Consider the following 26,017-nt stretch of genomic DNA (forward strand, 5'->3'; position numbering starts at 1 on the left):
ATCTTTTTAAATTTTATTATTGGTATATTTGTTGCTAGTTGAAATGGGCTCTTTTCATGTAGTTGTGAGAAAAGCATTTCCCAGGATCCATACATGGGCGGGGGGGGGGAGATGAGGGAGTTAGTGGTAAGATTTATTGGGATTGAAATAGAAGGCTGCACCCAGGTTCCTAATGTCTCCTCTTCTTTTGTCCCACTGGGGAACAAGTCCAACCTTGTCTTCGCCAGGCCCAGAACAAAGGCCAGTGTCCAAAAACTCTCTGCCATGGCTAAGCTTAATCCAAGTTAGCCTCTGTCCTTGTGCAGCTAATACAGCCTCTGCTCCTGGCCATGCTCATGCTGGCTCTGCATTGCTGTACTCAGGTTCGCACTTGGAGCCGCTCTTGGAGCCCACACAGTGGCAGGACCCCAGGCAGCTGCTAAGCCCGCATGGCTGCTATGCAGAGAGAAAGGGGAGAGTGCACAGGACTGGGTGAGAGAGAGTTTTGTTCTTCTGGATTCTATTTTCTTGGGCTTGGGAAGGACGATGTGCTTTTTCAAACTAACCAATCAATTTCCCAATCCATTCGGACTTGCTTTGGGTTCCTCTCCCAATCAATTCATCTCCTAGAATTTTCCTGTTCTGTGTTTCTTATCCAACCCCCTCCTTTTCCCAGGCTAGGTATGGCCCCTATGGTTGCCATCTTAGTTCCTACTGTGCATGTCTCAGAAAAAGCGCCATCCCCTTCACCATCTTTTCTTCTACTGCGCATGTGCCCAGCAGAGGCCTTTTCCCTTTATTATTGCTTATTCCTTCCCCAAATAGTCTGGCGGTGGAGTGGTTGTACCTTAGAGAGATTGGAAAGTTGGTCCTTCCTCCTAGGGGCGTTAGGCCCCTTGGCCAGGCAATGCTGCAACCCCCTGGGGTGTCTTGAATGGTCTCTATTGCCACCTGAAGCCTAGTTTGTATCATAGTGTTAATTGTCATTACTATTTCAGGTGTAAATATTCTAATCTTACTATCTCAGCTTTTTTTTGAAACATTAATGCATTTCTGATTTTGCTGGGTCAAGTCAGCTTTCCCTGTCATTATTATTTTGGAAACAAATAGAGCACAGGAAATCTTCTAGAAGCACATGGTTGCTTAAAATCCAAATTGTACAAGAACTTTTTAAAGAATATTAGCTAAAATGTTTAAAATATTTTGGAGCATATAATATTATGCTTAGAGTAAAATGAGTCTCATCACTCTTGGTAACCAGTGATGGCAAAATTTCACCAATTTTGAAGGTGTGACAGATTATTTAAAAACAAACAATGAAAGCCCTAGCCAATTTTTCGCAGTGGTTAGACTCACAGCGGTTCTCAACCTGTGGGTAGTGACCCCTTTGGTGGTCGAATGACCCTTTCACAGGGGTCGCCTAAGACCATCCTGCATATCAGATATTTACATTACGATTCATAACAGTAGCAACATTACAGTTATGAAGTAGCAATGAAAATGATTTTATGGTTGGGTCACAACATGAGGATCTATATTTAAAGGGCTAGAAGGTTGAGAACCACTGGGTTAGAGCATCGGCCCATGGACCTAAGGGTTGTGGGTTTGATTCCTGGTCAAGGGCGTGTACTGAGGTTGCAGGCTGGATACCCAACCAGGGTCAGGGCACATGTAGGAGGCACCCTATTGATTTGTCTCTCACATTGGTATTTCTCTCTCTCCCAAACTCACACCTTTCTTTCCACTCTCTCTAAAAATCAATGGAAAAATATCCTCGGGTTAGGATTAAAAAAATAAAAATAATTTAAAAAACAATGAAAAAGTAAAGAAAACAATGCTGAGTTGAATAGAAATCTAATTTTGCAGTTAAAAGAGTATTGCCTTTTAAGAAGATGGTATTCAACTTTGGGTATAATATATCTGAATAATCTAAATATTTTGGTGATTTTGATTAATGTAAATGCACTTGAAATTTTTTATACTTGGTTTGCAAATTATGAATATTTGTTTGAATATAATATTAAGCTATATCAATGTCAGGAAACAAAGATATATGGGAAAGCATTAGAAGCTGAACTAAAAAATAAAATTGGGGAAAACATATTTTTTTGTAGAAATAAAATATGGATAGGCAGAATTGAAAGATTAAGGAAATGAGTGCAAAAACAGTGTGTATCTTCAATCAATTGCTACTGCTAAAGGAACAAAGCAAAACACTTCCCCAAAAGCTAACAGTTTGGTTTATAGCATTTCTTGTGTTTTAAATATATATTTTTATTGATTTCAGAGAGGAAGGGAGAGGGAGAGAGAGATAGAAACATCAATGATGAGAGAGAATATCATTGATTGGCTGCCTCTTGCACATCCCATACTGGAGATTGAGTCTGCAACCCGGGCACATGCCCTGACCGAAATCGAACCATAACTTGCTGCTTCTCAGGTGGATGCTTAACCACTGAGCTACTCTGGCTGGGCTATAGCATTCCTGGTGCCTAATTTACTTTCAAATTGAAAATTTGAAGCAATAGAAAGACTACATGTCACCATGAAGGAAACTGAAAGTAACTGAACCATAACTAAATATATATAAAATATTAACTGTATTAAATATACAATGTGCACATATATTGTGCATGATGTCAACAAGGGTCATGTTGTCTATGATATGACTGTGTGAACAAAGTTTTATCCCTTGTCCCATATGAGTACCACAGACCCTACAACAGTATATGATTTTGTGAGTCTTTGCTGGCCATCTGCCCCAGCCCAGGTGTAATTGGTCACTTTCTCTTTTTACTACCTAGCAAGACTCAGATCTCTGCTATAGCTTAATTCACAAAATGATTGCAATAACAGGTTTACATGCTCCTTTTATTTTTGTAAAGCCTCTGGAGGCTGTGACCACTTCCTATTCTTTTTCAGGCCTTTAACACTTACACAATGCACAATGCAATGCCTGATAAATTAGGCTCTACTAAAGAATTAATAGGTAACTACATGAAATATATATATATATATATATATATATATATATCCCATAAAATATTCATCTTCACTTTCTGGACTAAATTAAACATGATGTTCTTGTCAATACATTTATTTCCCATCTGTAGATGTATCAATATTTTAAATATATACGGATAAGGACAAGCTATGTATGTAGATTGCTATCTACTCATGTTCAAACTCTATTACTCTTCCCTAATTTGTTTTGTGACTACCCCACTGAGAACAATCCAATGTCACTTAAGCCTAAGTGGGTATTTGGCGAAATGAAGTGGTGACTTCTTTCAGGTAACATCGAGTACTTTATTGGTCATTCATTAAGTAAGCAAGTGTCAGCAACTAATACCAGAATATATTTCCAAGTAAAATGTTATTTCACTGTTTCTAGATATTGATACCGACATATCAATGGTACCATGACTAAGGGAAATGTAGCAATTTAGGTGATTGTACTTTGGGATCTTTTTAAAACCAGGTTCATCCAAAGGAATGCATGATATTTCCTTTCCAATCCGCGCTAAACAAAAATAGTGCCTCTCATTGAACTGTCTTATAGACTTTGCCCTTGGAAGAGCTGTATCTGTCCCATAACCTTCAGCATAGTGCAAATCTTTACCTCAGTCACTCTGAATTATTCAACATCTTATAACTTGAGATCCAAAAGTGCTGGGGAGAAATGATCCACTGTCACTATGTGAGAAGGTTAGCAAATCCTTTCCACAAAAACAACCATACAGATGGACAAAGTTTATAAAAACAATCACTTTAGCATTCTGGATATCAACCAAAGCTTGCATATAATATGAGAAACATCTATTCTTGAAAATTGCTTAATATCAGGTATGAACAGTGGTTAGTGCAAAAAATCACTGAAGAAAATAAGGTGACATTTGGCAGGTAGACATAGCTCAATGAGCTGTGAAAATCAATCAACCAAATATAGCCTGTTCCAAAGAAATAAAAGATACAAATGAATAATACATTAACCATTTTTTCTTCTTATTTTAATGTATTTATTTTTTATTTTTTAATTTGTCCTTATTGTTTAAAGATTTACCGATGTCCCTTTTTCCCCCCATTGACCTTCCCTTCCTTGCACCCGCCTGTCCCAGGCCTTCACCACACTGTTGTCTGTATCCATGGGTTGTGGATATCCTATATAATAAAAGGCTGATATGCAAATAGACCGAACGGCAGAACAACTGAACAACCGGTCGCTATGATGTGCACTGACCACCAGGGGGCGTATGAGGAGCATGGCAGATGTTGGCCATGGTGGGATGGTGGAGCAGGTGAGCTTGGGTGCCAAACCAAGGTGGGGCGCCAGTTGCTGTCCTAAGGGCAAGCTTCTGGTGGTTACTGGAAATTCTTTGCTCCCTGGCACTATGGTCCCACCCGGCAGTGTTTAGCACATTGTTTCTTCAAATGATGAAACTAAGATGTTATCCTATATAATAAAAGCCTAATATGCAAATTGTCCCCTTGACTGGGAGTTCAACCAGGAGTTTGACTTCAAGCTATGACATGCTGACCACCAAGTGGTGGAACCTGCTGGGTGTTGGAGATGCGAAGCTGGCAGCGGGCAGCAGCGGAGGCATTGCTTGCCCCAATGGACCCTGAAGAGAGCAGGATTGTGGTGGGATGGTGGAGCAGGTGAGCGGGTGGTGCCAGGCCAAGGCAGGTGAGAGCAGGGCCTGATCACCCCTCCAATCACCCTGCAGACGGTGACCAGCAGTGGTGGCAGGGGGCGGGGTCCGATGACTCCGGCAGAGGGGGGCACGCAGGGGCCCATGGGCCTAGGTGCTGTCCAGGGCCCAGAGGTCAGCTAGGACCTGTCCTTCCATGCCAGACACTCGTGTTTTGATAGTCATCCAGTCCTAGGGACTGCACCTGTGCACAAATTTCATTCACCAGACCTCTAGTTAGAATATAAGGAAGGAATATACGTTGGTCTGGTGAATAACAGTGCCTGTCATTGTGTGCTTTATTTTAAAACAGAAATTTGATTTAAAACATTTTTTTAGTGACAAAGATCAACTCATATGTAATAGCACTATAAAGTAGGAATGCTAATCTCAGAAGTTATGAAAGGCAACGCGAACTGGCGGGAAGAAAATAGAGACAGAAATATGTAGGTTATATTCTGGTCCTTAAAATTCACAGATGTCTGACCTACTAAGCTGAGACATGGAATGCTCATCTAGAACATGGGGAAAGGAAGAAGATACGCCTGAAATGTGAAAGAAAGAGTATATACTTCAAAACTTTATGATAGTTACAGGAATGCAAAGAGAGAATGAAGGGAATACTCTTCTAATGCCACACTTGGTAATTTTGAGCAGATCATAAAAAAATTATTTTCTAAAAGAGCTTCCATGGAACTAGAGTCCATTGGGTAAGTGCTTTATTTACTGTGAATTGCTAAGAAAGTTGCTCTGCAATTCTTAGTTCTAATAATCGAAAGAACTTTTTAGGAAGGGATAGTGGAAGTTATGTATTTACCTCTAGGAGTTACTGCTGTTCTGAATAAAAAATACCTTCCAAGAAGACCCAATACTTGTGTAAGCAGCAAATCCAAGCTAATTAGGGTGCCACTGTTTGGCACCAAGAGTGCCAAACAACTGCTGGATTATTGTCAAGAGCAACTGCCAGGATTGCTTGATGGAAATAGTAGTGGAAGTCTCATTGTGGAGGGTTGAAGGTGTGGCTAACTACTCCTTTCAAAATATTCAGAACACGTTAACTTGAGAATGAATCATCTCTAATAGCATTCTTATTTGTGGATTGGGTATTAACACTGGTTGATATGTCATTGTATCCTCGATGAGAAGAGAAAAGTACACTGCTTAGAAAGAATCCTGGTGGAATAAGAAACCCAGAAACATCTACTGAGTATTTAGATTATCCATATGGACCATAACATCTGTTTCAGATTGCTGGACAGAAGTATGTGTCCTGGAGAAAGGGACTTACACACATATGAATGAACAGCTTATTATCATCATCATTATTATTATTATAATTAGTTTTCATAATTAGACTGATGGTAATCTTGAAGTGTTTTTGTTGATTTAGTTCACATTTGCATGGACTCTGCAAGTTTTTTTTTAATATGTGAAAATGTGTGCTACAGTGATATTTTTAATACCAAGTGTTCTCAACAGAAAGCAGGCAACTTTTTAAAATTCTCAAGAAAATTAAATACATTAGATTATGACCCTGGCTAGTGATCTCAGTGGTTAGAGCAGCTGCCGAGCACTGAAAGGTTGAGGGTTTGATTCCTGGCCAAGGGCACATACCTGGGTCGCAGGTTCGATCCCCTGCTTGGTTATGGCACATGCAGGAGGCAACCAATCTATGTGTCTCTTTCACATCCATGTTTCTCTCTATCTCTCTTTGTTTATCCCTCTACCTCTCTCTCTAAAAATCAATGGAAAGAATATCCTCGGATGAGGATAAAAATATATTTATCCTCATAATCTAATATATAAAAATATATATAAATATATTAGATTATAAAAAATATATTAGATTATAAAAAATATATTAGATTATGTTCATAATGCTACCATGATTAACTGAAAGAGTAAAGCACAAATATTAATAATGTATGTAAGATATATGTGATAACATATTCAGGGATAACCTGCTTGCCCTTTTGACATGAATTTAGGATAAGTTAACATTAATAATGCCAAGATACTTGCCTTGTCAGAAGCTATTGTTTATTGGTTTCAAGCAATACATTCCTAATATGGTTCTGATCATTGTTCAGTGCTATCATTTCCATTTCTTAGAGTTTCGGTGGGAACACTTAGCTAAAAGCTGCCCTGCCTGTCGAATTCCTTGCTGCCCAGATAGACCTCAAAAATAAGACACAGTGTCTCTAGGAGGCAAAACCCTCTCACACTGTGTGATTCTCAACATCCGCTGTGTTCAAAATGCTTCTTCCTTTCTAATGCACAGAATATCGCTTACAGGAATTTCACATGCTTTTGTCAGGTTAATGTTCAATGTGGTTCTTCTAAAATTTAATAATACTGAGTGTTTGTGAGTAGATGCAAAATACACATTCTGACCATTCAAGCACTAAAATGCCTAGGAGGGTAAAAAGAAAAAATGACATTCAATCTGGCCTTTTGCATGTGTATTGTTGGTAAAATAAAATTATGTCCACTGACCTTTGTCTAATATAAGATTCCTTTATTTTTTAAGATGTTCCACATACCTTGTATCTTTAGTATTGCCATACTTGCCAGCAGCAACCATACTGGACAATATTAGTGAAAGCAAATTTACCACCATTGGAATTTGATTGTTAAAAAGCATAACAATGCATGTTTGTTTAATGCATATATTTTACACACACACACACACACACACACACACACAGAATTGCTGACTCCTAGGAAAATATTCATTTGATCATAGTTTCTTTAGTTGTTTTTTTATTTGTTACTGACTGAATGTGACCTAGTAACCCCCATTCGAGAGTTACTACGGGCCAGTAATCTATACAGTTCAGGTATTGGTTAAGTCTATTATTTTCTCCTGGAATTGTTTTATAATGACAAGGAGTCTTACCATGCCAATATTATTCCACTACTTTTGCTATTCCTCCTCCTCTGTCTCCACTTCCTTTTCCTCTTCCTTTATCTCTCTCTTTAAATACAGTTGAGTTGTTAATTTTCTAAGGGCTCCAGCATATGAGCTGTGCTTACCTGGGTTAATGATAAAACCTGTTCCAGATGAAGGAGGCCTCTCTCCTTCATATGTGTATGCAAGAACCCTAGGTAGTTTTCTGTAGGCCACAATATACTCTGGACTTGTCTCATAGTTTGTCACCAGCTGATCTTTGTGCTCCTTGGGTGAGCAATCCGTAATGATTATCATTCTTCTTTTTCTTTTATTTGACTGGGCTCTATTTTTTTTTTTTGTTCATCAGATTATTTATTCACTTGATTTTTAGATTCATTTGTTGATAGATGTGTATTTGTTGTTCATAATTTGTATCTTTACCTTTTTCTTTTTCTTCCTCTTCTTAAAGAATATCTTTCAGCATTTCATATAATACTGGTTTGGTAGTGATGAACTCCTTTAGCTTTTCCTTATCTGTGAAGCTCTTTATATGACCTTCAATTCTGAATGATAGCTTTGCTGGATAAAGTAATCTTGGTTGTAGGTTCTTGGCATTCATTACTTTGAATATTTCTTGCCATTCCCTTCTGGCCCAGCAAAGTTTCTGTTGAGAAATCAGCTGACAGTCGTATGGGTATTCCCTTGTAGGTAACTGAGTTTCTTTCTCTTGCTGCTTTTAAGATTCTCTCTTTGTCTTTTGCTCTTGGCATTTTAATTGTGATGTGTCTTGGTGTGGTTCTCTTTGGATTCCTTTTGTTTGGGATTCTCTGTGCTTCCTGGATTTGTAAGTCTATTTCTTTCACCAGGTAGGGAAAGTTTTCTGTCATTATTTCTTCAAATAGGTTTTCAATATCTTGCTCACTCTCTTCTTCTGGCACCTCTATAATTCGGATGTTGGTGCTCTTGAAGCTGTCCCAGAGGCTGCTTACGCTATCTTCATATTTTTGGATTCTTTTTTCATTTTGCTTTTCTGGTTGGGTTTTTTTTGCTTCTTCGTATTTCAAATCTTTGACTTGATTCTTATGATCCTCTAGTCTGCTGTTGGAACTCTGCATAATATCCTTTATTTCAGTCAGTGTATGCTTAATTTCTAGTTGGTCCTTTTTCATAACCATGAGGGTCTCACTAGATTTCTTGAGGGTCTCACTACATTTATCGGTGGTTTCGCCAGACTTTTTGAGGGTCTTACTAAATTTATCGGCGGTTTCTAGAAAGTTCTTGAAAAACCTTAAAAGTGTGGTTTTGAACTCTATATCCAGTAGTTTACTTTCCTCCATTTCTGTCATTCATGATCTGTTTCTTTGTCTCTGCATTTTTTATGCTTCCCTGTGTTTGTAGAGTGGCTTTGTGTGCTAGGTGTCCTATAAGGCCCAGTGGCTCAGCCTCCCCAATTACCTGAGGTGTACACTCTTGGTGCACCCCTTTGTGAGCTTTGTGCACAGTCTTGTTGTAGTTAAGCCATGATTGTTGTAGGTATCACTGGGAGGAATTGACCTCCAGGCCAATTGGCTGTTAGAATAAGCTGTGTCTACAGTGGGAGAACTTCTGTGCTGAAGACACCCTTATGGGGCAAGACTTGCTTCAGTGGGGCTTTGGTGCTCACTGAGTCTGCCCCCTGAGTGTGTCCCTTATGGATCTGAAGAGTTGTAATCTGGATGGTCCCACTCTGACCACTGGGTACACTGGCTCTTGGATCTAAGGAGGTGCTAATTTAGCCTCTGCCTGAGGCTACCCAGCAGGAGCTATGAAGAGATCTGCAGATTCCCCTTCCTTGTTTGGGGTTTGGAGGTGCCCAAATGAGGCCCAGCTGTGAAGCAATGCAAGCTGCTCTGGGGCCTTGGGGCTTCTCTTGGAAGTTCTGGGTCTGTCTGGCCAGCTGCAGTTTGTTAGGTAATTTTCAGGTTGCAAAGGGCCAGGGCATTCATATGCAAAAGCCTCTGCTGCAGCTGGGGTTGGGCTGGGTCTCAGGGGATCGACAGGGTGGAGCAAGCAGCTATGGCTGATCCTCAGCCCTGCCTTAAGGAGCCCTTAGTCTCAGTGTCCTGGTAATTGCTGCAAGCACCTCTGAGAGAAAGCCACCCTCGAGTTCTGAGTTCTGCCCACTGCCAGATAGTCCAGTCTCTCCCCACACGAGTCTGGGTCCCCAGAGACTTCCTGGAACCAGAGTTAAGAGCCGTCGGGGGCTTGTGACTCCTTCCTGATTCAAAAAGACAGCTGCGTCCTCAGTCGCCATGGGCTCTTTTTTTAATTTTAATTTTATGGTTGACAATATTACTGATGTCCCCCTTTGCCTACCTCCACCAACTTCTCTTATTACAATTCTTGCTTGCAATTCTCTGCTCTGGTACAGTGAGGCCTTCACTTACGAGTTTAATTCGTTCATTGAGGGAGCTTATTAAGGAGCTCTTTAACTCAAATTACCCTGTCAACTCAAAGTAAAAAATCAGCCGAGAGAAGGCTCATATCTCGAAAAAACTCGTTAGTCGGGACACTCATAAGTCAAGACCCCACTGTATTATTAAATCTTCAGTCTGATAACTGAATACTGATTCCAAGTAGTTCTGAGAGAGATATTTTTTTCCCCATTATATTGACTATAATTGCTTATTTCTACAAGCTCTAATCTTGTCCCGTTTTTCATTTATTTATGGTCAGTAGGTATTTTTAATAATCGATAATAAGTCATAACCCACAAAACACTTTTAAAATATAATGACCTACAATATATTTAGTGTCTGGGGCTCACTTTTTCCTGTTTTGTCAGGAAGCGAAGGTAATTTGTTTACTTTATTACTAAGAGTTGTATTTCTGTAAATGAAAGGTGTGGAGAAGAGGAGAGAGATAGAGAGCACGCGCTTCCCACATAGCAGGAACACTTTGAGGAAAGGCTTAGAAGTGGAAGACTGCAGAGCATGTTAGGGGAAATGCTAGTGGCTTAAAGTAGAAGTGCATGGGAAAGAGAAAATGTATTTCAAATTGTAGAAGACTTATCAACATCTTCAGGTAGTGGAGTGGACTTAACAGTTATAGTTTTTAGGCAAATTTAGAGAGTAGTTGAGAAACTCAAAGTCATGGCCATAGGCAAGAGTCAGTGGAGATTTAACTCTAGGACACTAATGACTAGCGCATACTTGAAAAAATAAAATAGTATGTTTTAATTTAGGTTTGAGGTTCGACTGAGGTATTGGTGTAATAGTTTGAGTTTGAGGTTTGATAGTCTGACTTTGGGGTTCAACGGGGGCATTTGTGTAATGTCCAGTAACAATTCCAAAATATGAATATGGACCTTGGAAAGATATTCTCCATTCAGTTTTATTAACATGGACATTTATCATTTTCTCCAGTGGTGCTAAGTATTCTAGAAATTGCTGAACATTAAAACCTGAAATATTAATTTATTCATTTGAAATTTATTTAAACTACTACTAGGTGTCCATCTCTATCACTGAACCTTCCATTAAGGTACTTGAGGATAGGTAGTTTTCAAGCTTAAAGACCCATCCATACCCAGGTACACAGGCATTAAAATAATATATATATTTTAAATCTGACACATAGAGGTGAGAATTATATAGGGTATTTCCATTTATGGAGCTAATTACAGTTAGAACAATGAAATTTATAAAGGAATAATACAGAGAGAAAAACTGTTAAAACATAAAAGAAAATAAGAATGTAACATGTGAGATGCCTACTGACTGCAGAGTTGAAATTTATGATCCAGGATTGACTTTTTCCACCATTTTTTTCTTCATATACTTCAAAGACTAGAGCCAGCTAGCATCACTATCTTCTTCACAGAATTTTTAATCACTTCAATATGATTTCCAGGGTTAATTTTGCCTGAGAGAACTTCCAGGGCTTGAAATTGGTGTATTGGGTTTTGCACCTGGAACAGATCAACAAATTGCCACCATTATTGGTTAAAGATTGCTCTGCACTCATATTGAGTAAAAGCATATCTGAATGTCATTTGCAATGTCATGAGCATAAAATGCTCCTTTAAGAGATCAAAGAACATTTGATTTTTAAAATAAATTAATCATTTAAATATTTGTTTCTAATAAAGCTAAAATATTATAGTAATTAATGTATCCACACTAGTTGAGTTGAACTATAAATAAAAAGTACATTGACTTATGTCTAATTTTTTGAGGATAGTATTGCATATTTGTTTTCTGAATTGATAATTGGGCAATTCAATTAACCTTTTGCACATGTTATGTATTGGGAAAGCAATTTACTTTTGCCATCTGTTTCACTTTACAGAATCAAATTCAATGATGATATTACTATTGAATGAAAGGGATTTGAATATGCTACATAGCCACTTCATTTACTTATATTTTTAAAACAATTCAAATAAATTTACTGTGAAGTTAAGTGTGTATAATCTTTATTAGGAATATCATTTGATGAGAGCACAATTTTAGGTTATATAGGAATACATATTTTAAATACCATTTTCTCATTCTTGATTGTTTTACTATCATTTCTAAACTTATTACATTAATGTATTTTAATTTACTTTATTTTATCCATCAGCGTTTATCTGCTCTGTGCCCTCTTCCACCTTCACCCCCTGCCACAATCACTAACTACACTGTTGTCCAACTCCAAGAGTTCTTCCTCTTTTTTTCTTTCTCAATTCCTCTTCCACTTCCCAAATCTCTACACACACACACACACACACACACACACACACACACACACACACCAGAGCTGTCTGCCTGCTCTCTATGAACCTGTCTCTATTTTTCTTGGTAGTTCAGTTTGTTCATTGAATTCCACAACGAATGAAATAATATGGTACTGACTTTCTCTCACTGGTTTATTTTGTATGTATTCAATAAATGGTGCTTGGAAAATTGGACAGATCCATAAGAAAAAATAAAACTAGACCACCTGCCTCACAAAAGAATAAACTCAAAATAGATTAAAGACTTAAATGTTAGACTTGAAACCATAAAAGACATAGAAGAAAACGTAGGCAGTAAAATCTTGGACATTTCTTGGAGCAATATTTTTTTCTAATATATCTCCTCGGGCAAGGGAAATAAAAGAAAGAATAACCAAATGAGACTAAACAAAACAAAAGAGTTTTTGCACAGCATGGAAAACCATCAACAAAATGAAAAGACAACTCACTGATGGGAGAACGTATTCACCAATGGTATATCTGATAAAGTGTTAATGAAAAAGAACTTCTAAAACTCAACACCAAAAAAATCTAATTTAAAAATGGGCAAAAGACCTGAGTAGTCACTTCTCCAAAGAGGACATACAGATGGCCAATGGACATATGAAAAGATACTCAATGTCACTAATCATCAGGAAATGCAAATTAAGACCTCAATGAGATTAAACCTCACACCTATTAGAATGGCAATCATCAATATATCAACAGACAACAAGTGTTGGTGAGGATGTGGAGAAAATAGAACCCTTGTGCATTATTGCAGATAAAAAAGCTGTGGTACATTTACACAATGGAATACTACTCAGCCATAAAAAGAAAGACAATTTTACTCTTTGTGACAGCATGGATGAACCTGGAGAACACTATTACATTAAGTTTTGTGTAAATGTTTTTGTATTGGTGGATATTATTTTAGTAAAATTCCCATCTGTTGGTCCAGAAAGAACAAATAATATAATGCCATTTTGGCACAATGTTTCTGAGCCATTCAAGGTGTATTTTGTGTCATTCTATTTTAGGAAAAGCCTGATCTCTAGCATCTTACCAGTTCAACTTTGGACTTCCTTGTCCCAACACAGGTTGAATCTCTCTCTCCCCAATTCCTGAGACTTATTCACACATAGTATTTTATTGATTCTAAAGTTAGCATTTCAAGTGTTGGAGTAGATATTTGAGTAAATACAGATTACTCAGTAATCCTGAAATCATTCTACTTTCTCTATGTTTACATTAGGCATATCAAACTTCACTAACCATCCCTCCAAATGTATTTACCTCTTGTGGTACTTGTCTTGAGGTACAATTTTCACAATAAAAGCTTCAGATAATAAATACCTAAATACCTAAATTACTTAAATAAAAACTCACCATGTGGTATTAGGAAACATTATATTTGTTAATTTTATGTAGAGATAAACACTATTAAAGTATCTTTAGTCTTTTGAAAATGAAATGTAAATGCGGGGGTCCTGCCCCAGCGGTCCAGGGGTTCCCAAAGGTGTGGACGGAGTCGGCGAAGAATGTTTTACACAGAGACAGCGTTCAGAACTCTCTAGCTTTCCTTAGTCTCTGTGGATCTTCCCTGTGCCTGGCTGAGGCCACAGAGAAAGATCCCAAGGCAAGCTGAGTCTTTATTTTATAGTGAGAGGTAAACAAGGTAGTGGTTTCCATAGTTACACAGTTCTTGTGAGTTTCACTTGTTTTGGCCACTTCCTGCACTTCCCTCAGCCATTAGCTTCCCAGATAAGATCTAGGGAGCCTCCTAAGGTCAAGCCTAATTATGCTAAGAGGACTGTGCCCTCTAAGCTGGGAATTGTTTGTCACTTTGCCCACAGGTCAGTCCGAGGCTTAACCCTATATCAGCTCCCCACATGTAAAGTCTCATCGAATCACCTAATTACTGCCAGAGTAGTCTGAATACATTCCAACAAATGCTTCATTTATTCTTTTTTTTTTCCGGACCTAGTATGAATTTACTTTCACCTGTACCCTCATTAATTTATCTTTCTTTTTCTGGCTGATGTGAATCAATTGAGCAATATACCAGAATGCATAATAAAGATTTTAGAGAAATATTGATAATGTTTATACCATTAAGTGTCTTTATTCTGTTACTCATAAATATCAGACATCTTCTTAGTAATTTTATTCATAGTCTATTTTTATTCTAGGAACATTTTATAGAAATGAATATATATTACCTATAGAGGAGTGGAAAAGATACCCTCACATGGAAGTAATAAAATGTTCTGAATTTTACAAAGACATTCAAACGGACTGAAGCTTTGGTGATTACATTTCCTATATGTAGCCAGGATAAACTTATTTTCAAATATTTCTCTTTGCTTCAAAATCTAGATTCCCATAGGTTAGGAGCCCAAAATAATATAATGTAAATTTTTACTCTCTAGTGATAAACAATTTAGCTCTCTTTAATATTTCATTGCAGATCTGTTTGAAATTTGTGTCTCTGAAATGGTTTCTTGAAGGAGTTAAATAGCAATTTGGAGAATTTTATGTGTAGTATTTTTGGATATTGCACGGAAAATCACAAATCTTAAATTTACAAATTTTAAGTACAGAAAATACACCAGGAAATTCTTGCAGGAAAAGGAATCCTCATTACTCATTAGCTTTAGTTTTCTGAAATTTTAAGTATTGAGTCTCAAATGACTTGGGTCATTTTGGAAAAACACATACATAAAGGCACTGACAGTTTAAAATGTAAGCATGAGGCTGAAGGTAAAAATGTCACCCATGTTGTAGTTTACTTATAGTTGCTCATTACCTAAGTTCAGTAATTTTTCTTTGTGAAATAGTGATAGTAATATTTACCTCAGGGGACTTGCAATAAAATTACATGAGAAATAAAATAGCTAGAAAATAAACTAATTATTCTTAGCATTTTGTGTGTGTGTGTGTGTGTGTGTGTGTGTGTATGTGTGTGTGTCTGTGGTTTGGTAGTCTGTCATTAATTTTGTAAAATTCTCAGCCATTATTACTTCAAATGTTTCTTATTTTTCTTTTTCACCTTCTCTTTTTGGTATTCTCATTACAAATCTATTCTAAACTTTGGAATTGTTCCCCTGTTCTTGGGTAATTTTGGTCCCTCTTTTTCATTCTTTTATATGTTTGCATTTAAGTTTTGGAAGTTTCTATTAACATATCTTCTAGCTCATTGATGTTTCCTTAATATATCCAGTTTACTAATATACCCATCCAATGTATTTTTTAATTTTTTTATTTCTGTTGCATTGTTTTGATATTTAGCATTTCCTTTTCTTTCTTATAATTTTCATCTCTCATACATGAGGTTTTAGAGTATCTGTCTAGAAGTTGAACTGTGTTTACAGTTTCTTGTAGTGGTATTCTATGCTAAAATTTCTGTATTGTTCTTGTTTTTGTCACCTTTGCTGTCAATGAATTTTTCTAAAGACTCATTAACTAGGGCAGTGATGGCGAACCTTTTGAGCTCGGCGTGTCAGCATTTTGAAAAACCCTAACTTAACTCTGGTGCTGTGTCACATATAGAAATTTTTTGTTATTTGCAACCATAGTAAAACAAAGACATATTTTTGATATTTATTTTATATATTTAAATGCCATTTAACAAAGAAAAATCAATCAAAAAAACGAGTTTGAGTGTCACCTCTGACACGCATGTCATAGGTTCATCATCACTGAACTAGGGTCTGAGCATTGTAATTTTTAGCTCTAATACCATTGTCATACAGCACTCTGACTGATGTGGTGATAAGGTGTGAAGGGCAGGGGAAGTATCCTATAGTCTTCTGGTTAATTATCTTCATACTAGTCTACACTTAGTCTCTAGCCATTTGTCAATTAGAAATTAAAGGTTTCCTACCAACATTGGTCCCAGCTTGGGCTTCTGCTCTTGGGCTTCTATTCCTGGATAGTTATGGACTGATACCCATCTTTCTCTTGCTTTCCTATTTTGGGGGCCGAAATTTGCCATGTGACCTCAATTCTGTGATGGATCTAAGAAGAGCTGTTGGTTTTCAGGCTGTTCCGTTTATTTTTTGTTTTGTTTTGAGAATGGAAGTGATGATTCAAGCTCACAACATGTCAGAGTAGAAAACACTAGAGTTTTGCTTTTAATATTTAAAATTTCAAAACAAATGATAAAATTCTTTAAAAAGATTTACCAAAGTAGAACTTCAATTAATATATTTTTATTATCTACTTCAATATCTTAGAACTTAAAAGGTAACTGGATCATGAAAAAGTGTTAAGATATGAATTTTTTTTATCTTAGGCAATTGATTTTTTACTACAATTCATCATCTATAGAAGTAAAAATTTACAAGAGTGTTCATTATCAAAGAAATTTAATGCACTGTTAATATGGATTCAGGTTTTGACATTAACATTTAACTTTAATGTAGATTTTGGAATGATTTAACTAAGTGACTGGAAAATTTCGGTTTGCTTCAGAGAACCTAGGAATCTCTTGTTTGACTTTAGGGACTTATTTATTAATAAAATTAAAATGTAAGTCCTAAAGTTCAGGGTAATTTGAAAGTTTAGAATAAATAAGCAAATATTTTTTAAATGCTGTCATGACACTAGTACCCTACAACTTGCATTTTTGCAAATGTTCCATAGGTCTGGAGCCTGCAGTAGTAAATGATTTAGCCATCAACTCGTAAATGATCTCTGAAATTTGTTGGAGGTTAATTCTCTGCCTCATTGGCCCCCTGAGATGGACAAATAGTAATTGATTTTGATGGCATTCACAAAGTACCTTTTCTTATTGAATAATAGGGTAGCACTCACAGATATATCCCCAGGATACAGGAAAAATTAGTATAGTGATGTCATTAACAGTTTATTCTTATACATTAATTCAATTAACCGTCAACATACATTTGTGTTGCTTTAGGGAATCTACCAATTCTAAAGTGGCAAAATGGAGAGGAACCAAGATGGCGGTGTAGGTAAAAGCAGTACTCACATCCTCGCACAACCATACCAAAATTACAACTAAGATACAGAGCAGCCATCATTCACAGTTGCTGGAAATCTGGCTGAATGGAAGCCCTACAACTAGAGAATTAAAGAAGCCACCTTAAGACTGGTAGGAGGGGTGGAGGTGCAGAACATGAGGTGTGTTTTTAATTGGGAGGGATATCTTGGCTGCAGAGGCATCCCATGAGGAGCAAGGGGTCCAAGCCCCCCACCAGAACCATCAGCCCAGAGTTCCAGAGCTGGGAAGAAAAGTCTCCGTAACTTGGGTCTGTTAAAAAACAGCAGTGAGTGTAGCTGAGTGACACAGACACTGTTGGAATCCCAGGTAGTTCCTCTTAAAGGGCCAGCACAGGGACTTACTCAGACTCACTCCCTCTGAGCTCCAGCACTGGGGCAGTGGCTCGTGGGATCCAGGGACATAGAGGGAGGAACTGTATTGTCTGCCATCAGAACGAGAAATTGGGGGTGGCATTTCTCCCAGATAGGGGTACTTGCAGGGTCATTGTTCCTACACTGAGACCTCTCCCATCACAGAGCTGACTGACAGCCATATCTAAGTTTCCACCAGCCTGGTCCACACTGTTTTCTCTGCCCTGGTGATTCCCTGAGATCCCACCCACCCAATTTGTAGCTCCACTCAAGCTGTTTGCAGTGGCTTTTCCATGTGAATGGCCTGTCCTGTGTCAGACTTTCCTAAAATCTCTCAAACAAGTAGCAGCTGGACTCAGCATGCCTCATACCTTTTGATGAGTGGCCCCAGACCTCACACTAGCAGCAGCTTGCCATGATTTATAGCTTGGTCTCTGCTAGGAACCTCCAAACTCAACACAAGTAGCAGCCATCTTCAGATCACTCTGTAGTTCTTGCCTAATGGCCCCAAGCAGTGCACAGGCAGTGGCTGATTTTGCACTCCCAGGAGGCCCCAGAGCCAATGAACTCCGTGGACAGCTTCAGACCATGTGAAGCTACACCCCTACCACATCCATGAGCAACATACACAAGGGGCAGACTCGGTGAGCACCAAAGCCCCTCTGAAGCAAGTCCTGCTCCATATGGGTGTCTCCTGCATAACATCTCTTCCACTTTAGTCACAGATGGTCCTCACAGCCAATTGGCCTGGGGGGTCAATTCCTTCCAGTGACACCAACAACAATCAAGGCTCAACTACAACAGGATAGTGCACACAGCCCACACAGGGGCACACCTAGAGTGCCCAGCTCAGGTGATTGGAGCCAATTGGGCCCCACAGTTCACCTACTACATAACTCCACTCTACCAACTCCAGGAGACATAGCAGCTCTATCTAATATATAGAAACAAACATAGGGAACATCCAAAATGCGGAGACAAAGAAACATGTCACAGATGAAAAAACAAAAGAAATCTCCTGAAAAAGAACTAAAAGAAATGGAAACAAGCAAACTGCTAGATATAGAGTTCAAAATAATGATTATAAGGATGCTCAAGGAACTTAGTGAGAATGTGAGGGAACTTAGTGAGAACTTCAAGGAACCTAGTAAGACCATCGAAGACATGAAAAAGGACCGGTCAGAAATGAAGGATACATTAACTAAAATGAAGAATAATTTATAGGAAATCGAGAGTAGAGTAGAGTTTTCTGAGAATCAAATCAATTATTTGGAATATGAGGAAGCAAAAAACACCCAATCAGAAGAGCAAAAAGAAAAAGAATTAAAAAATATGAAGATAGTATAAAGAGTCTCTGGGACAATTTCAAGTGTACCAACATTCACATTATTGGGATACCATAAGGAAAAGAGAGGAAGCAAAAAAATGAAAACCTATTTGAAAAAATAATGATAGAAAACTTGGTGAAAGAAATACACTTACGAGTCCAGAAAGTGCAGAGTCCTAAACAAGTTGAATGCAAAGAGTCCCACACCAAGATACATCATAATTAAAATGCCAAAGGTCAAACTCAAAGAAAATCTTAAAAGCAGCAAGAATAAAGCATTTAGTTACCTACAAGGGAGTGCCCATATGACTGTCAGCTGATTTCTCAACAGAAATTTTGCAGGCCAGAAATATTGAAAGTGATGAATAGCGAGGATCTACAACCATTATTACTTTACCCAGCAAAGTTTTCATTTAGAATTGAAGGTCAAATAAAGAGCTTCAGAGACAAGAAAAAATAAAGGATTTCATCACCACCTAACATGAAATGTTGAAGAGTCTTTATTAAGATGAAGAAGAAAATAATAAAAATATGAATAAAATGGCAATAAATACATATCTATCAATAATTTAATCTAAAAATCAAAATAAATGAATAATAAGTAATCTAATGAACAAAATAAACTTATGAATAAAATAGAACTAGAGGCACAGAAACATGGAACAGATTGAGGACTCTCAGAGGGAAGCGGGGAGGAATGGTGGAAAGAGATTAACCAAAGAACTTATATGCATATATGAGTTACCCATGGACACAGCCAATAGGGTGGTGAAGTCCTGGGGTGGGGCTGAATCCAGGTGGAGAAGGGCAATGGTGGGGAAAACGGCGACATCTATAATACTCTCAACAGTAAAGATTTTAAAAATTTGTTAAAAATTAAAGTGTCAAAATGGTTTATATGCTTTACCAAGTATTCCACATTTAAATAAAATATCCTAGAGAAGATCTAGTCACTGTTTGAAATACATTGAAATAGGTGTCATGATTACCTTATGGAAGTAATGAACTTAATATATATCATCATTACTGTTGTATATGTATCACACAGAGATAGAAGGAATATAGCCAATACTGCATCCACCATGGAAACTATAGGAGTCATTACAATCAATTCATTGCCCCCAAAGATATCCACTTTGAAATTTCCCAAACATTTAAATGTTACCTTACCTTACCACCTGACATGTGAATATATTACCTTACCTGGTAAATGTGAGTAATTAATCATCTTAAAACAGAAAGAATATCTTGGTTCATCAAAACAAATCCAATATAATCCCAGGGGTCCTTGTAAGTGAATGATGAAAGCAGGAGGAACGGGGTCTGAGAGAGTTGCAGGTTCTATGCTTTTGACTTTGAGGATGAAGGAAGGGGTCAGGAGCCAAGGCCTGCGGAGGGCTTCAGAAGCTGAGGAAGAAAGAAAACAGACTCTCCTCCTAGAGGCCATAGAGAAAATGCTGCTCTGTGAACAACTGGAGGTTAGCTCGGTGAAACCTATTCTGTACTTGCAAATTATAAGGTAATATCTTTGTACTGTATTGAGCCACAAGGTGTGATAATTTGATACATCCTCAATAGAAGATATATAGGCACATAAAGTCTAAAAATTCTAGGGTACTCTTTTCTGTTTAATTCTGGGATACTCTTGATGACTGATGACATGATGATAAATCATTTTTAAGTTATTAGTATGTGAAAAATAAATCTTATGTATAAGCTAACAATCAGATGAACTCTTTATATATAGATTTTGTTCCTATCCCCATTTTACAGATGTCAAAACAGAGGCTTGGAGAGTTTATAGAACTTGCTTTGATGGAATTAGTATGGCTAGAGTTTCAATCTAACAAAGGGAGTGAGATATTGTACAGATGCCAAAGGTATTTATTTAATTATTCTAAAAATAATGAAAAATAATGAGCTAAAGAGTCTTCTTTTCCCATAACATGAGAAAAGATATCATGAGGGTCACAAATGAAAATGATACCATGCCTGTTCTCAGAAATATAGGCTCTATTTGAAAATCGTACAATCTGAAATGTTCAGATGAATGTTTGTATCTGTAAGTGTTATTCATTCTTGAACAATAACCCTTGGCTTAGTGTTTCTATATTTCAATTAAATAGTTGGGTGGAATGTATCCAAACAATAAAGGAAAATATACAATTGAATCCAGAGTACATCATAACCTCTCAAGTCTCCCTTAACTAGGAGGCTTATTGCAATGTGTTCTCATTTTTTTACATTTAAATATTCACTTTCGGCATCTTTCATCTGGTGAAGGTTTGTGTTTGGTGAAGTGGAATGACTATTGGAGCCAAACTGACCTCTGAATAATTCAAGATATGGAGTATTTCAGAGCATCAGTTTCCTCATTGGTAAAAATGTTTACTCTAAAAGTGATTCAATAAAGTAACGGGCTTAATGACCCTAGAATACTGCCAGAAATCAATAAATAAGGCCACTGCTATTCTGTATTTTATATTTTTTAAAGTAGTATAAGCTCCACTTTTATCTCAGTTTCTGTGGTTTGTGAAATATAATTTAGATCATATTCCTGAAAGTTGTTGGTATGCATTATTAATAACACTAACCAAGTTTGCCTGCTTAAATCCTATCCCCTTCTGCCTTTTTGAAGTAATTTGTGGGGAAGCAAAGGAGGCGTTTCCCCCCTTCATGGTTCTAGTTCTCTGTCCTGTGTTTGACAGAGTGAAGCTCTGAGCCTTTGAGGCTGAAGAGAGTCACTAACAGGTCTACTTGATAGAATGGCTGGGGTGGAATTGCTCAGTTCCACAGCTTTACTAGGAGACTGTGATTGCTCTCTCAAAGCTATCTCGGAGCCAGCTATTTAAGCAATGGCATTTTCCCAAAATAGGCCTTTATGACAATTCTCCTCTCTCCAGTTGGGGCTGCCAACTCCATGAGCTCAGTTTATTTTCTTCTTTTACTTTGCTGGTAGCTGTCAGAGTCCTTTCAGAAATGCTGCTGAGGGTGGAGTGAAGTTTTCTTCCTCAGCTACCTTTTAATAGGAGCAGTTGGTTTTCAAAGAGGAAATATAACAGGAAAACATTTTCAATAGATTCTAACTTATAAAAGTTGTAATAGAATTATGGTCCTTTTACATTTTACCCTTGATATGTTTGGAAAGGTCTTTTTATTTTATGTCTTTTTGCTTTATAATTTTAGCAAAAATGCAGCATCATATTTTATTTTAATATGCTACTCTCTATTTATTGTAGTATTTTTTCTTATGATTCACAGTCTTATATTTAATTCTAATTGACTAAATAGTTTAATGAATAAATGAATGAATCAAAACATAGAACATCTAGAACAAATTTAAAAATGTTTTCAGAATCTGATTCACTTTGTACTTCATCTGATTACTGTAAAATTCTACTTTATATTTTCCCAACAGCAACAATCCATCTTTTATATTTGAGTCAGCTGTATTCACTATAAGAGTTTCTCTGTAGGGCTGGATCTCAAAAAATGGAAAAGATCATTTTTCAGTACTTCAAGGACAGTGTATTAGGAAAGGCAGATGGCATTTTCACAATGGTATTTGTTAGCACAAATATTATTGTGTATTTACTTTTAATTTGTTATTAAATATAATATGCCATAAGTAGCAATGCTTTCTCAGTATAAGATAGTATGTTTTTGATGATGATGATGTACAGTTTTTAAACAGTCCACAATCCTATGTAATAAAAGGGTAATATACAAATTGACCCTAATGGCGGAATGACCAGGAACCAGTCACTATGATACACACTGACCACCAGGGAGCAGACACTCAATGCAGGAGCTGCCCCCTAGTGGTCAGTGTGCTTCCACAGGGGAGTGCCCCTCAGCTAGAAGCCAGCTCATGGCTGGCCAGCCCAGCGGCAGTGGTGGGAGCCTCTCCCACCTCTGTGGCAGCACTAAGGATGTCCGACTCCCTGGGGGGCGGGCCTAAGTCATTAGATGGATATCCCCCAAGGGCTCCCAGGCTGCCAGAGGGATGTCTGAATGTCAGCTTAGGCCTGATCCCCTGGAGAGCAGGCCTAAGCTGGTAGATGGACACCCCCTGAGGGCTCCTGGACTGCGAGAGGGCACAGGCTGGGCTGAGGGATCCCCCCCCCCCCGCAAGTGCATGAATTTTCATGCACCAGGCCTCTAGTTATTAATAAATAAATCAACAAATGAATGAATGGTATAAATTTACATCAACTTGTAAAGAAATATTATAAATGTAGTATATTAGAATTAAATTAATAGATTCACAAAAAAAGCTTTTCTAAGAAGCTATATTACTGTATTTTGTACACATGTTCCTAATTATGTTAATGGCATAAATAGGTATTGCTGTGATCATATTTATTTTATAGAGGTGAAAAGAGAGTAAAGATCTAATATGTGTCCACTCTCAGGATGTTAGGTGGCAAATATGGAGTGATTCCCATTATTGTGAGTGCCTTCAATATCTTATTCAGATTAAATGTGACTAAGGAATAAAGTGCTTTGATAAAATGTCTTCTAATGAGTATGATTTTAATTACTGCTGTGACCTGTTATTTTCCATGTAGAGGTATAAACTGCATCACATTCAAAGCAACCAGGCAGCCTGGAGGGTGTGGCTCCATGGTTGAGCATCAAGCAATCAAACAGGAGATCAGGGTTCCATTCCCGGTCAGTATACACGCCGGGTTTGTGGGCTTGATCCCCAATAAGGGTGTGCAGGAGGCACCAGATCAAGGAGTCTCTCTCATCATTGAGGTTTCTATATCTCTCTCCCTCTCCCTTCCTCTCTGAAATCAATATTATTATTATTTTTTTAAAGTGCAACAGGCAAATTTCAATGAACCAATTTCCTATCTGCATAAGGTAGACTATTATACAGATTCCTTGATGACCTCACTTCACAGTATTTCTCGGTCTCTCCAGGGTGCATCACACACATAACCCTCTTCTGTCCTAATCCTAATCCCTTTGCTCGTTCTCCTCATTGAATTCTCTTCTTTCAGGAGCCACTTGAGACTGTCTTTTGCTGCTGCTAGTACCCTCCTCTACAGCAAAGGAGGACTCAGAGGAAAGCCCTTTTGTTCCCTGATATGTCATGTGCCGAGCCATGCCCTCCTTCCACATAAAAGTGGGAAGAACTCTCCTTTCTCTACTTGCCTCACAATATTACCTGGGCACCAAAAAGGAAAAAAAAAAAAAAAGCTGTGTTTTACAGAGTCCTTCATGAAAACAAATGCTTTATTTGCTTTACCGTACAGACTCGATCTTTACAGGTTTTCACCAAACAATATAGCCATGAGGTTGTGGTGTATAGAGCACGCCACTACTTGAGACAAACCACACAATGACTTCCGAGGCTTCATAGGACAACCCCGTGGAAAATCTTCTCTGTTTCAACAATAAAGTCTCTACCAGAAGCTCCAGGTGGCCTCATCCTCTGCACCAGATCAGACCAGTATTTCAGAATTAGCGATGAGGGCCAGTTTAGGCTGCACTTGCACTGCACTGAAACGTCATTGAAAGGAAAACAGATGATTTTTAAACCTGTCCTGTTTAGAACATGTGGACATGCTAATGAAGGAAATTAACAAAAAATTCTCACATGGTATTTTTTTTATATCTTGTGCCAGGAACATTTAATATTTTTTTGAATTCAAGGTTTTAACTAAAAGAAGCCTGTGGGCTTTATGGCCAATTCCATAATAGGCTGAACTACTTAACCTTCTCTTTCATTCAGTTCTTTTCATAAGATGATTTTGGCCGGAGTCTCCTTGTGTCGCGGTGGGACTATGGTGGCGATGAGGCAGAAGCACTACCTCGAGGCTGCGGCGTGGAAATTGCAGGCTCGCTGCCCCGGCCAGGCCCGCTATCTCCTAGGCTAAAAGCACTTTTGAGAAACATGCCCATACTGTTTCCAGTTGCTGATTCAGGATAATTCTCGAGTTCGCCTCAAACCCAAGCCCAAACTGACACCAAGAATACAGAAACTTCTTAATCGAGAAGCAAGAAATTGTACACTCAGTTTTAAAGAAGCAAAAATTGTGAAAAAGTACAAAGACTCCAAAAGTGTACTGTTGATTCCTTGTAAAACATGCAACAAAACAGTGAAGCATCATGGAAAGAGCAGAAGCTTTCTGTCAGCTCTGAGGAGCAATCCTGCCACTCCTGCGAGGAAACGCAGCCTGAAGACCCCAGAGAGAAAGTCTCTAGGTTCTGCAAACCTAAGTCACAGGGTATCTGGTTCCAAAGGCAAGAGCCCAGCATTGACTTTCAGAACACTTACAGCTGGACACTCAACACCCACTTGCTCCTCAAAAAATGTGAACAAAACAAAGAAACACTTCTCTCAACTAAAAACGTTACTTAGCCAGAGTGAATCCAAAAAAGAATTCAAAGGTGAACTTCAGAAATTTCTTATCTTCTTTGTAAAGGATGGACTTATGGAAATAAGAAATGTTTAATGCAATTTCTGAAACTAAAGTTACCAGGAAAACAGCTTTTTAAAAACTAGGGTCTAAAAGTAAACTTTTCTTGGCAGTATTCTGTATTTATGGAGAAAATACTTCATTAGAATGAATAACTAAAACCTGCCTATCTCCCAGGGTGATTCTGAGAGTCAAAAACTACAAGGTCCTTGTAGGTAATTTTTAAAAAATATATGTTTATTGATTTTAGAGAGGAAGGCAGAGGGAGAGAAACATCGATCGGTTGCCTCCCATAAGCATCTCAACCTGGGTATATGCCCTGACCAGGAATTGCACTGACCTTTTGGTGTACAGGACAATGCTCAACCAACTGAGCCACCAGCCTGGGCTCAACATGTTTGTTTGTTTGTTTGTTTGTTTGTTTTTGAAAAAACACATCTTTAAATAAAGAATGTAGATATTTTAAACTAAAAAAAAGAAAAAGATGATTTTGCTTACCATGGCAACAATAAACTCTGTAAAATATGTTTGTATGCTTTATAGTCTATTTTTGATATAAATTAATACCAAATATTTCAA

At 37.8% G+C, this 26,017-nt stretch overlaps 2 pseudogenes; one reads left to right on the forward strand and one right to left on the reverse strand.

Annotated features, from left to right (window-relative positions):
- LOC139016802 (ras-related protein Rab-21 pseudogene) overlaps nt 1-7,878 on the reverse strand; it is a 34,133-nt pseudogene extending 26,255 nt beyond the window's left edge.
- Nucleotides 7,879-24,811: 16,933 nt separating this feature from the next.
- LOC139016785 (UPF0711 protein C18orf21 homolog pseudogene) lies at nt 24,812-25,442 on the forward strand (annotated as a pseudogene).
- The last annotated feature ends 575 nt before the right edge of the window (nt 25,443-26,017 follow it).

The sequence above is a fragment of the Myotis yumanensis genome, unplaced genomic scaffold, assembly GCF_028538775.1.
Source record: "Myotis yumanensis isolate MYYU_CA2020_CCGP unplaced genomic scaffold, mMyoYum1.0.hap1 SCAF_9, whole genome shotgun sequence".
NCBI lineage: Eukaryota > Metazoa > Chordata > Mammalia > Chiroptera > Vespertilionidae > Myotis > Myotis yumanensis.